The 13,811-nt window shown below is 50.5% G+C and overlaps 1 long non-coding RNA gene across 1 annotated transcript; it reads left to right on the top strand.

The window, feature by feature from the left end:
- Positions 1 to 1,187: 1,187 nt before the first annotated feature.
- On the top strand, positions 1,188 to 12,390 carry LOC113936661. Its single transcript, XR_003524330.1, has 6 exons — positions 1,188 to 1,270; positions 1,440 to 1,494; positions 4,698 to 4,940; positions 5,740 to 5,804; positions 11,452 to 11,566; positions 12,285 to 12,390. It is a non-coding gene; the product is annotated as an uncharacterized LOC113936661 (long non-coding RNA).
- The last annotated feature ends 1,421 nt before the right edge of the window (positions 12,391 to 13,811 follow it).

The raw sequence follows: 13,811 nt of genomic DNA, 5'->3' as shown, positions 1-13,811 counted from the left end.
TATTTATAAGTATAAAATCTATTTACACATATTTACACATATATATGTATATATTTATATCCAGAGAGAGATTTATTTTAAGGAATTGGCTAATGTGATTTGGGGGGGGCTGCTAGGTCCCACACTCACAGGGCAAGTCGGCAGGCTGGAGATTCAGGGAAGAGTTGATGTTGCATTCTTGAGTGCAAAGGCTAGAAACTCAGAATTTTTCTGTCACAATCTGGAGACAGAATTCCTTTTTTGAGAAACCTCAGTCTTTGTTCTTAAGGTCTTCAACTGATTGGATGAGGCTAATCTTTCCTTAAAGTCAATTTCATGCAAATGTTAATCACATCTTTAAAAATATCTTCAGAGCAACATCTAATGTTTGACCAAATAATTGGTCACCACAGTCCAGCCAAACTGACATAAGATTAACCATCACACCAGGTTGCATCTCAAGAGTGTGCAATGGACAGAGGCATGTCCATGAACGGATGAAGCCAGCTGAGGTCCTATGAGCTATGACCATATACGGTGTTTTCCACTTCTGATGTCTCCAAGCTCCTAGCTCCAATTCCAACTTCAGGAATCTTCTGATGAGAAATAGCGTTTGATAAAAGTACTAATAATGATAGCAGATAGCATTCGTCAAACGGATGTTTTACATTCATGCCTTCATTCAGCTGTTAGAACAGTCCTGTGAAATAAGGATTATTGATATTCCATTTTACAGAAGGGGAAACTGAGCCACAGAGAGATGAAGCAGTAAGGACTGGAACCCACATTTCTCTCATCCTCTGTTCTACTTTTCCTCATAAACTTCCCCTACAGTCCATTCTAAAGGGAGTCGCCATTTTATTTTCTTCAGCATGGAGCCGGAAACACCAATATTCTGGGACTGAGCATGCTCAGTGTCTGCTTTCTGTCACTTGGTACCAGAATCGGTACCAGAGCCCCAGGTCTCCAGGCTCAGCTTAGTTCTTATCTGGGAATAAGACACCTACATACTTGCATCTGCCAGAGTTGTTAGCTCTTACGTTTTCTCATTTATGCATCCTCTCACCCATGCGACAACATTTGTATTCACTCTGTTCTAGGAGCTAAGGATGTAATAATGGTAGTGGTGATGATGATGATGACGGTGAAGAAGGTGAAGGTCCTAGCGCAAGACCTGAGCTGAAATCAAGAGTCAGAGGCTTAACCGACTGAGCCACCCAGGGGCCCCTAGAAACAACTCTTCTATACAAGTATCCTGTGCCACGTTTGGGGAACTGATGCCTGCCACTTGGTAATTTCACAGCCATGTCAGCCATCAGCATACACAATGGCACACATGCCCCATCACCCACCACCTCACACCAGGCCCTTTCGTGTCTGGGTAACTCAGAAGAAGGGGGGTCCTAGGTCATGGCAGGGTGGGGATCAGGGAATTTGGTCTTGCTCTCTCCTGCCTCAAGATCTTGTCTTCCTGCTGTCGGTGCATGAGTGTCACTTGGTTGCTGCTAAGGAGAGGTAACCACACATTTTCATTCAGTAGGGGTGGGTTCTTCCTCAGCCTCATCTCTACAAGAACCTCCAAAAGAAAAGAAGCAGGGACAGTGGCCACTTCCTCTGGCCATGTTACCTCGGCTGCCAGACCAAAGGCTCTCAACTACAGTGTAAAGATCTGGAGGGTTTTTTTTGTTTTTGTTTTTGTTTTTTTACCCCCTCTGGGCTCCTTTGTCATAAATTAATTGACCCCGTCTATGTGTTGCTTTATTTCTGGTCTCTCTATTCTATTCCATTGATCTATGTGTCTGTTTTTACTCCAATATCATACTGTTTTTTTTTAAAGATTTATTTATTTGAGAGAGAGAGAGACATACAGAGAGAGCATAAGCAGGGGAGCAGCAGAGGGAGAGGGAGAAGCAGACTCCCTGCTGAGCTGGGAGCCCGATGTGGGGCTCGATCCCAGGACCTGGAGATCATGACCTGAGCCGAAGGCAGATGCTTAACCGACTGAGCCACCCAGGCGCCCCTCAATATCATACTGTTGTGATTGCTACCGGTTTGTGTTATAGTTTGACATCAGGGAGCGTGATACCTTCAGCTTTGTTCTTTCTCAAGATTGTGTTGGCTATTTGGCACGTTTTGTGATTCCACACATGTTAGGATTGTGTATTTTACTTCTGTGAAAAATGAAATTGAAATTTTGATGGGGAGTGCACTGGATCTGTAGGTGGTTTTGGGTACTACGGACTTTTTAGACAAAATTAATTCTTCCAATCCATGAGCATGGAATACCTTTCTGTTTATTTGTGTCTTCTTCAATTGTTTTTTTCATCCATGGCTTCTATTTTCCAGTGAGGTCTTTTTTTGCTTCCTTGGCTAAGTTTATTCCAAATATTTTATTCTTTTTGATGCAGTTGTAAATGGGATTGTTTTCTTAATTTATTTTTCTGCTCATTCATTATTAGTGTATAGAAATGCAACTGCTCTTGGCATATTGATGTGTATCCCGCAACTGTACTGAATTCCTTTATTAGTTGTAACAGCAAAGTTTCAGGTTCACTACTTCTCAGAAAAGACAAGGTGACAGAGATAAAGGTAGGGAATGATAACTAGCTTGGTCATTCCCTTGTTTCATGAAGGTCCTTGCAAACCCAGACCTTCACTGGGATGGTTCCCTACTTCTCCCACCCCACACCACCACGGATGATCTTTATCCTCTAGATTACTCTCTCTCTTAAAATTTTTCTTTAAAAATATTTCCACATCTCTCCATATGCAGGCATTTTTGAGCTCTGCAAAATGGTGACTGCAACCTGTCCCCAAGACGCTGCTTCCTACAGGATGGAGGGAAAGGGGTTTTACACACAGGTTGCTTCCTGTGCCCCCAACAGACCCTCTTTGAGGCTTTGCCAGCTCAGCCACAGCAATCCCGAAAAGGGGGCTAGGGATGGGATCAAGCCCCATGATTGAGGGTAAAAGCGGGTGCTCCAATTCCACTTTGGTCTCCCCATCCGAGAGATGCGTACCAACGTTCCTTCTAGATCACCTGTGAGGCTGGCACACCCCTCACGGCGAGCATTCTTCTTCTTTGGAGTCAGTTCAGTTTATTCCCGTGTGGAGGAAGGGCTATTTCCCCAGTTAGCAGGGCTTTGCTGCTGTGTACTGGAAATCACTGCTACCCCCACCCCCCACTCTTATTGGGCTACGAAGCATTCCAGTTCTCTCTTTCTGCTCCTACTTGAAGCTGGCTTTTCTTATAGAATTGTAAAGAGGTCTGTCTGTGCACCCCCCCCCCCAAGGAAAAGACCAAATCCTAGAAGATGCTTTAGATTTTAAGTCTCCCTTTGAAAGAGGGCACGGGCTCCTACCATATGCATTTTCTTAATAGATTCTCCCAGCTAAGTTGTGATGGATAGATCATAATCCCTGCTTTGTGCATTTGAGCACAGTTCAGAGAAGTCAAGTCACTTTTCCAAGATCACGCAGCCTGTGAACAAGATTGCAAACCCAGGTAGGCAAGGGCTGTATACGATAAGGTAATACCTGCTGCCACGACACATAACCCCCAGAACCTCAGCGGTTAGATAGAGAAAAAGTTCAATTTCTCACTTGGGTCCAGTATCTCTGATTGGGAGGTTCTCCCGCAATCCGGGGACACGGGCACCTTCCCTCCTGTAGCTCTGTCCTTTATAGCCCTTGACTCCCAATGTCACCCTGGGGTCCTTTTCTAGTCCTGCCAGCCGGAAAGGAAAAGAGCATGGAGGATCACACTGGAAAGGAACGGTTACAGGAGAGTTCTGTGTACCCATCGCCCCCAGGCCAGACCCATTCCCTTCCGCGCTGGGCAGCCTCAGTCTTCACGCAGCTCTTTAGGTGGCTGCTACTGATTAACTGAAGCTCATCCCTAAGGCGAAACTTTTCCTGCCACCACCTTGATTTGAGTGGCTCAAGAGACACACATTTCTTTGCTACTCTGTTTTGGAAATGGAGGGGAGGCGTGGGGAGGGTACCATGACTGTGTCAGAAAACATTGTGAAAGGCTTTGAAAGAAACAGAAAAAAAAAAAACAAAACAATGCTGTGTGTCCTGTCTAGCCCATCCTTCTGGATTCTCCCCACACTTCATAGTCTCTGAGCTATTTTACATCTCTGAAAATTATAGAAAATGAATAATACTTCAAATACCTCCTGTCCGTAGGAATGCGAATGAATTTTGTTTGGTCAGAATGCAGTTGATTCATGACGCATGGGTAGGTTATTTTTTGCATTTATTTCTGAATTCATTTCAGCTTTCTTGATTGCCTGTCCATGTGGTTCTTTGGATGTTCCACTGGATAGCTGTTGCCTCATTAATTAATGCGTTAAATAAAATCTTTAATGCGTGTTCACTTTTTATTTGTGTATGTGTTTACATCTATGTAAATAGATGTGTGTGTATATATGCCCTTTAACAACTACAAGTCCCCTAGGATACATTATAGTCCCCACCTTCCCAGGAGCCGCACACTCATCATGGAAGAGAGGCAGAGCGAGGATTGTTAGTTCCATTTTGCAGCTGAGAAAACTGAGACCCGCAGTGGGGGGACTCTCAGATACCAGGGGTCACAGGACTAGAAACGGTGGGGCTGCGAATTCAAACGCAAACGAGTCTGATCGTTTCGCCCGTGGTTCTCATCCAGCCAGTTTTTTTTTTTTAAGATTTTTAAATTTGTATTTATTTGACAGAGAGACAGCGACAGAAGGAACACAAGCAGGGGGAGAGGGAGAAGCAGGCCTCCCGCGCAGCTGGGAGCCTGACGCGGGGCTCGATCCCGGGACGCCGGGATCACGACACGAGCCGAAGAAAGACGCCCAACGACTGAGCCACCCAGGCGCGCCTCGCCCAACCAGTTCTTGAGGCAAATGGGGTATTGACAGGGTGGATATTAACACCTCTCTTACTTGGTAAATGACAAAACTGAGGCTCAGGTAAGTTAAATGACTTTGAGACAAATCTGTATCCAGAAACAATCCTGGACCTCTATTTTCTGGGACATCTTTAGGTGATCCAAGTGAGCATACTTTTCTAGCTCAGATGTTCCTTGAACATCTGTTCTAGGTTTTTGTTTTGTTTTGTTTTGTTTTGTTTTTAAAAAAAGACAGGGAAGATCACTAGGTGGTTTTGGTTCCTAAAATGCTCTCTGAACCTTTATTCATAGAAGAGTAAGTGAGATGGGAACCTGGGCCAAAGCAGGCAGCATCTGCCTTGTAGGGTTCAGGTCTGGGTCCTGGAAAGGGCCAGGAGCCCCAGAGCCGGCACGGGACACCGCTCTGGGGCCGCGGGAAGGTCATGGTCTGCTGAGGTTCCTGCTCCCAGGCCTCTGCCCAGGGTTCGCTAAAGCAGAGCAGAGTCAGAATTGAGAAGTTTCTGGAACTGTGGAAGACTCCCAGGCTTTGGGGTCAGGCAGGCTTGAAATCAGATCCCGCCTCTGCCACTTGCCAAACGTGAGATTTTAAGCAGTAAAGTCTAAAGCATTCACTGAGACTGAAGCATTACATGTCTGACATCTCTCTGGACCTCGTCTTCTTCATCTGTAGGCTGGGGATAATAATCCTAACTTCACAGGGGGACCCCAGTCCAGCCTGCCTTCCACTCAACCCAGCCCTGTGACTGGGGGCTGCTTCTGCCCGGGAGTGGGCTCACATGTCACCTGGGCTTGGGGCCACCGGGGCTGTCAGAGGCCTCGGAGGCACCTTGCTTTCTATGTCTCTTTCCTCTCTCTGACAGTAAAGCTTCTTCACTTCTGCAAGGTGCCCAGCACGTCAAATACTGTCGGCTTCTGCTCACAAAGGGTAAGCAGGTGCTCCCTGAGCCTGAGCTGGGGCCCCTCCTTGATAATGCTGGTCAAGCTGTGGGGCTACCATCTTGTTTATTTCCATGTCCCAAAGAAAAATCCACCCCTCGAGAAGCCCCAGGTCTGCCCGTCTATTCTAGTCTATTCTAGCAGACTTTGCTGGGTGATTGCGTCACCCGCCAAGCCCTTGTTTTTGACTCCTGCGGGCCTGTGGGAGTCCTCTGTAAACTCTACCTCTTGTCAATGGTCCCCGCTCAGGAAAATTGGCTCCTTTGACACCGTTTTAGACAAACCATAATGTGTGTGGAGCTGAAAGAGGTTCTATTTACAAGTCTGCAGGAAATAGCCCTGGGCAGAGGATGGTAATTGTAGGGTGAAGGTTCACCGGGGGCTCAGAGGGGAGAGAGGACTGCCCTGGGGAGAGGGTGCTGTGATGGGCAAGAGAGGGTGCAGGGGTCACCTCCGTCCCCGGGACCTGCGCAGGCAGGAGAAGGGTGGATGAAGGGTGCGGAGGTCTCTCCGTTCTCCTGCAAGCCTGCTGCCCCCTCAGCACCTTTGTACTTCACACCCTCTCCTGGAATGCTCTCCCCCCCAGGTATCTGAATGGCTCACACTCACTACTTTCGAATCCTGGTGCAGCTATGACCTTTCCTGATCACCATTCCTAGCCCTTGCCCAATCACACACACGCACACACATGCTCTCTCTTTCTTGAACCCCGTTTTATTCTTTTCATGACACCCATCACCTCCAGACATAGTGGTTCATTTACTTGTGTGCTGTCAATTCCTTCTGTGTTGTAAGTTCTGCTAGAACGTGGGCTTTCATTTGCTTCCCCACTGGATTCCCAGCGCCTGGAACAATTCCTACGTGGAGATGGTGCTCACTCCTGAGGTATTTAAGGAATGGATTAACAAATGAGCAAATGAGTGAATGAATGCATAACTAAATCCAACATCAAGGGCCTCTTAGGTTCTCTCGTCTGATGGGCCCCATCTCGCCAGGTAGCGGGGATGCTCCCATGCAGGGGACCTTGACCTTCAAGCTGAATACATCACAGATCCAGTGGTGGAGTTGCCATCCGGTAGAAGCCTGGGGGAGTCACCAGAGAGGTGTTTACAAAGGTGGTCAGAGCCAACGATGTGAGGCCCAGGAAGCTGGGGGGTAGGTCCGTGATCACCTGAGACCGAGGTGTAACTGAGAGTCCTCCTGACCCTGGCCCCCCAGGCCCGCTTGCTTAGGAAATGAGGGAGATCACAGCTGCCTGGGGTCCTCACTCCAGCCATCCTCGAGGAGCCGACCTTGGCTGGCGGGATTTAGGTGTGTGGACAAGGGACAGAGGTGGTGGGGTTACTGGGGTCTTTCTGCAGCAAGGGGAGGGTTGGAGGAGCCTGGGGGTGGTGATGGCATCATGGATTTCTTCCAAACCATATCCTCAGCAGGAGGCCACTCTGACTGGGCTGTCCATTGCTCCACTTATAGCTACTTCTCAACACCCCAGACATCTGTCCTCCCCCTACCCACTGCGTGACCTCAGCGGGTCACCGAGCCCCAGTGGGACCTCCTGACTAATGGTGGCCATGACTAACATTAGCCAAAACAAAAGGGCTGTCAGGTGGTTTGGGGCCCTCAGCAGCCTGTCCCCAGGACAGAACAGGACCAGGCTCTCCTCTACCCAGGAAGGGAGGCCAGGCCTGTTGAGAGGGTAGAGGCCAGTCACCTCAGTCTGGCCTCCGTATTTTTAGCATCTTCCCTCCTTCCCTCCCTCCCGCAAGCCACTAGCCCACTCCTTGCCCAAATAACAGTCACCAAAATAGCCCTGGCAGTTGACTGAGGGGTACTGAGAGGGTCCCCTCCCTCCTGCTGGTCAGTCAGGCAGGAGCGGAGGCCCCGGGGCTGGGCAAGGCCCAAGCGGAGGCTGTTAATTGTACCTTTGGTCCGAATAAAAAATAGCTCTCCTCAGGGCTGATTGCAGCACTTGTTCTGAGGAACCAGGTGCAGGCCTCTCGCCGGGCTCGCCGAGGACGGACACCTCGGGGTCTGGACACGGCCCTCAGCGACAGAGCAGGACAGCCTCCCCCTGCCCTGAAGGCGGCAGCAAGGTGTGCCAAGGACCAGAGAGAACGTCTCACTCGGGTCTCCCTGGCACACGGAGGAAAATACACGGGCTTGGCCATCACCTCCTCAGAGACACCTTGGCCACCCACTTTGTGGAAACCGTCCCCCAACCCCTGGCCCCTTACCTGCCTTTATTTTCTTCATAGTGTGGCTGGTAGCCTGTATCTGTTCGCATCTGTACTTCTTGCCTCCTCCCCAAAAGCCCGCCCTCCAAGGCAGGGCACAGGTCTGCTCCGTCCCCTTTGTGTCTTCACACATAGACTAATGGCTGGAACTCAATAAAGTCAACATTAGCCAATAACTGGATGAAGAAGGAAGCTACAGCGTACAGCAGATCTGGCCAGGTCCTGACTCCTGTAGTGTGGGACAAGCCAGCAGAAGAGAAAGAAGCAAGAAGCAAGCCCCCCTCCCCCCACGTCAAACTCCCCAAACTGGCCCCCAGGCACCCTCGAGAACAATCCTTCCCATGAGCCCAGAACCCACCGTCTGTCCTCACGACAGCCATGGGCAGCAGAGATGGTGCCCTTTAGGGACAAGGGCCCGAGCACTCTCGGACTGCTTTATTTATGTAACTCACACAGGTAGCTCTGGTGGTAAGCCCTAAGTACAAGTGAGACCCCTTATTGTCCCCATTTTCTAAAAGATGAAACTGAGATCCGGAGAAACAAAGCAACTTGGCCCAAATTGCACGACCCCTGAGCATCAGTGCTGGAATTCGAGCCCAGGGTGGGATTTGAATCCAGGTGGCCTGGCCCCAGAAGGCCTTGCCTTTCATTTCTGCACGGACAGCCTGTTGTCTCATGAGGCCCCCGACGTTCGGATAGTCCAAGGTCTTCCCTGGCCAAACTGGACTCTCGTTCTCCTGCGTCTGTTCGTCATACCCTCTGCGGTGCTGGCCCATCTCTTTAACAGTTTTTATGGGATTTCATGCATGTCACCTGATCGGCCCTTCACGGCAACCCCGAGAGTTTGTCTTGCTATCATTCCATTCAGCCCCATGGTTGAGAGGTGGCTGCGGAGGCCCAGAGAGGGTGACTTGCTGAAGGGCGCGTGGGTAGTCTCCTGACTTGCCCTGCTTTGTCCGGGCACCACCCCGTCGGCCTCCCTTTCTCCCCCTTGGCGCTTCGCCCCACTTCTGGCTAATGCCTGCGAGGTTATTGGTCCCTTGGCTCAGGAGGTAGGGCTGCCAGGGGCCCTTATGGCCACTGGGTGGCTGTGAAACACCTTTTTGACTTTTTATGAGCTTCGTCACCCTGCCACGCGCCGAGTTGCCTTTACAGCACAGCACCATTAATGCAAGTCATCAAGATGAACAAAGAACCCTCTGTGGGGTTGGACGCCAGACTGTTGTATCAGAGAGTACAGGTGGCAGATACGGATGCCGTGGCAGTGTGGCTTCCGGCCTCCCCTGCTCCCCTGGAAGGCTTCCCCAGAACGCAGGGGCCCCAGACCCTAGAGCCTTCCCCACTAGCTTCTTTGTGCCCCAGACACCTGGTCTTGCCCACGGGGACATGTGTCCGTGGTTTGGGGTCTGGCTCGGACCACAGGTGATGGGACACAGGGTTTGAAGGTGTGACTGCAGCGGGACCGCTCCCCGCCCGTGGCCTCGCACAAATCTCTAAGTTTTCAAAGCCATTTTTCAATGTCAAAGCTGCCTCTCTAAGGTTCCCTGAGGCTTCGGTCTAGTGGCCCAAGTGGGCCAGCCTGCCCCAACCCCATCCACAATCTGGATTTTTCTCTACCATTTCATTTTTCATTCATTCATTCTTCATTCATTCATTCATTCATTCTTCATTCATTCCCTGCTCAAATTGACCTCCTCAGTGTCCTCCCCTTCCTCCTTAACCAGCATTGCAACGCTTGTCCTCTCTCCCCTTCCTCTATTCTTCTTCCTTATATGAGTAACTCCTCGACATTCCTCAGCATCTTCGCGCTGTTTCTCTTGCTAGAATGTCAGCTGTGTGAGGGCCGGAGCCTTGTCCCATCGGCTCCCCTCAGGATCCCCTGAGCTCAGCACGGCACCTGGCACAGAGGAGGAGCTCAGGAAAGATTTGCTGAATGTTCAGTTCAGTTGCCCCGCACAGGTGGAGTCAGGCCGTTCCTCTCTCGGGGTCCGCCTAGAGACCTGGCTCCTCCGCTGAAATGCGACAGGAGCACGTAGACCATGCAGCTCTGGTGTGAACAAAGAGGCCTGAGCAGGAGAGGCTATTTTTCACCTGGGGGCTTCAGACTCTCTTCCAGCTCTTCAGGGAGTCCACAGAGCCTCCTCACAGTCCTTACCCAAGCCCACCCAACTGAACGGAACAGGGCCCCCTTCGATGAGCTCTACACATGGAAGGTCTGCCCAAGATTTTGTTTGAGGAAAGAATTCCGCTAGGTAGAAAATAAATTATTCAAAAAAAAATCCTGCCTTATTTTTAATAGAGCAATAAGGCAACATATAATGCAGGAATTAGCAAACTTTTTCTGCAAGAGGTCTGATGGTAAATATTTTAGGCTCTGGGGGTTATCCCGCCTCTGGAAGTCACTCAGCTCCTATAGCTTGAAAGCAGCCAGAGATAATGTGGAAACTGTGTTTCAGGAAGACTTTTTCTTTATGGACCCTTAAATTTCATGTAATTTTCAGATGCCCTAACCTATTATTCTTTTAAATTTTTTTTTTAGCCATTGAAACATGTAAAAGCTATTTTTAGCTTGCAGGCTGCAAAAAGGCAGGTGGCAGGCAGGGTCGGCCCCGTGAGCCCTAGTTTGCTGACCCCTGGTACGTACGTTACTAGGAAACCTGAGTTCAAATCTCGCCTGATCAGCAACTTGGCAGGCAACCTTGAGCAGTTAGCTATGTTCACCTCTCTGGGGCTCAGTTTCCCTATCCGGAAAAGGAGGGCCTGGGGCAGATGGTCTCCCAAGCTCTATCCCACTTGAATACTTAGTGGGAATTTCAGGGATTTTGCTAGGTAGGTGGAAGGACACAGTTTCGCCAAGAGTAAGGCACCCCGCCCTCTGGGGGCCCTCAAATCCCATCATCTGGGAAGGGAAGAGGGTGTCCACTTGGCTACGCCTGGCTACCTTGGAGGCTGAGTGGGTCTTGGAGTCTTAGGGACCCGACGACCCATGGACAAAGGGTTTTTGGCTGAGACTTCAGAGACCATCATCCCCACCCCTCCTTCCCATCTCCCAGCGGGGGGCCCCTCACCATTCATGCCTGTCCCCCCTTACCCCATGCCTTGCTTAACAAAGACAGAGACAGCAGTTAACACTGTAATGTTGAAAATTGCTTGTTTCAGAACATCCCAGTAAACAAGCCCGTCTTTGTTTTAATCCCAGCCTAGCTTACTGTAGTTAATTATAGGAATTTGTGGCTATTTATGTGAACCGAGGACAGGCAAAAACATTCATTTGTCGGCCGTGTAAGTGCTGGGTGGGAATGGGCTCCAAGTACCGCGGAGACCTAGGTAGCATTTGTCCTGGGGGGCTGTGCAAGGTAGCAGAGGGCCAGGTGTGTAATTATCCGCTCTGCCCCCAAAAAGAGAGAAGACTGCCACAGAAAGTGACACCTAATGACTGTTTTCAGCCCACAGTGGGTAACGGGAAAGGCCCCATGTTTAAAGCCATTGCCTGAGATGTGGGGCTTGCACCTGCCAGGTGAGCTGAGTTATTTCTGGGCCCCTTCAGCGGCCTGCCCCATGTTCCTGTCCCCGGCGGGTGCGGGGAGAGGTTCCCAGGGGCTCGAGGGACTGGGAGCAGGGTCACAGAAGCTAGCGGACCCGGGTGCCGCCTTTTCGCTCTCTGGTTCAGCCCCGGAGGAGCCACAGTTAGTGAGGAATGTTAACAAAGAGGAGACAGAGCTGGTAAACAGAGGCCTTCCGACAATTCCCGGCCCAAACAGAGCTGCCCGGGGCCCCCACCCGGACGAGAAAACAAGCCAGGCCTTTGTGCACACTCAATAATTATCACTGGAAATTACCCGAGTCGGGGCTGCCGAGCTGGGCTGGGGCGGCGGGCACGGCGGGGAAGGGACTTCTAAAAATTCTGGGCAACGGGGGGTAGAGGACCTACTGCTCAGGCCAATTGTCCAGGATACTGCCTGTCCGAGAACCCCCCCCAGGGCTCCAGGCACCCTGCTGCGGACTCCCCGTGGCCCAGACTTCTGCTCTGGGCCTGGCTTTCGGGAGCCCCTGATAGAGAGCCCTAGTTACTGGCTCAGGTCCCGTGCTAATGGTGGGTTCGGGCCTGCTCTCTGCGCTAAACTCTCAGTCCCCTTGGCTCCCACCCCCATGTCTGTGCCCTCACATGTGCCCCCTTCTCTCTGTGTCCTGGCCCCCAATCTTCCACTCACTCCTTTTCCTCTTCTCTCCTCCAGATCCAGATCTTGCTTCCTCCAGGAAGCCTTCCAGGACTCCTCCGCCCAATGCTTATCTCTCCTTGCCTGACCTTTCAACAAGTTAGTGATTCACTATCCTGTATCCATCTCCAAGCCAGAGCAGGTATAACTGACCCTCGAACAACAGGGGGGTTAAGGGTGCCGATCCCCGCACTCGAAAATCCACATATAACTTCTGACTCTTCCAGACTTTTTTCTTTCTTTTTTTTTAAGATTTTATTTATTTATTTATTTATTTGAGAGAGAGAGAGAGAGAGAGAGCACAAACAGGGGGAGCTGCAGAGGCAGAGGGAGAAGCAGGCTCCCCGCTGAGCAGGGAGCCCAATACAGGGCTCGATCCCAGGACCCCCAGGATCATGACCTGAGCTGAAGGCACACATTTAACTGAATGAGTCCCCCAGGCGCCCCTTGACTCTCCCAGAACTTAACTACTAATAGCCTACTGTCGACCCATAACATAAAGAGTTGATTAACACACATTTTATATGTTTCATGTATTCTACACTGTATTCTTACAATAAAGCCAGCTACAGAAAAGCAAATGTTATTAAGAAAGTCATAAGGAAAAGAAAACACATTTACAGCACTGTACTGTACTTATCGAAAAAAATCCACATGCAAGCAGACCCATGTAGTTCAAACCCATGTCGTTCGAGGGTCAACTGTTCACAGTCACACGTGTGCACGTGAGCGCTGTTCTGCGAACGCAGTCACGCACTTCATAACCACTGAGCCTTGACTCTATGCCAGGCATGGCACTAAATATTCTCCGGGCATTTATCATTTTAAAATCTTAACAACAATCTTACGAGTAGACACTAGTACTATCCTCGCTTTACACTTGCGGAAACCGAGGCACACAGAGGTTAAGTACATTGGTTGAGGCCACAGAGCCGCAAAGAGCAGAGACGGAGCCGGTGGTGAGCTGGAGCTGGTGGGTAAGGGCTTGTGAGACCTGGTCAGGCGCATCTTCCCCCAAGTCTGCGTTTAGTCACCCTGGTGCCTTGAGATCGGCCCTGGTGGTAATATTTATGCCACAAGAATCATTAGCAAATGCCACCATAAGGGCTATGAGCCCCCCACCCCCATCTCTGAAAGTCAGTTGTCAGACATTCGAGAGCACACCACGGGACTGGGTTCGTGCTGTTCAACTTCCAAGCCTGTGCTTGCTGCATTATGATCTGGGGCGTCTTTGTATCTCCCCCACCGATCCCCACACCCCAGGGCACTTCTGGGTACATAAGAGGTAGGTTTGCTCGTCTGTCCACGCAGAAGAGCAGGGACTGATTTCCAGGCTGCCGGAAAGGGGAGGGGGACTTGGGCTGGAGGGCTCTGACTTGGGTGGGGACGGAACATCACCCTCTTCCTTGGTGCCGGATGCCCATTGGTGTACGGAGGTCCCTGTTAGTCCTCTGCGAGTCCAGGACCCTGATCCACCAACAGCTCCATGAGAATGAGTGTCTCCCGGGCTTGACCTTGGCAAAGGCCCCTCACCTCTGTCCAGCT

This window comes from Zalophus californianus, chromosome 17, assembly GCF_009762305.2.
Source record: "Zalophus californianus isolate mZalCal1 chromosome 17, mZalCal1.pri.v2, whole genome shotgun sequence".
In the NCBI taxonomy this organism is placed as follows: Eukaryota; Metazoa; Chordata; class Mammalia; order Carnivora; family Otariidae; genus Zalophus; species Zalophus californianus.
The sequence above is the reverse complement of the archived record's forward strand: the minus strand, read 5'-3'. Positions and strand labels throughout refer to the sequence as shown.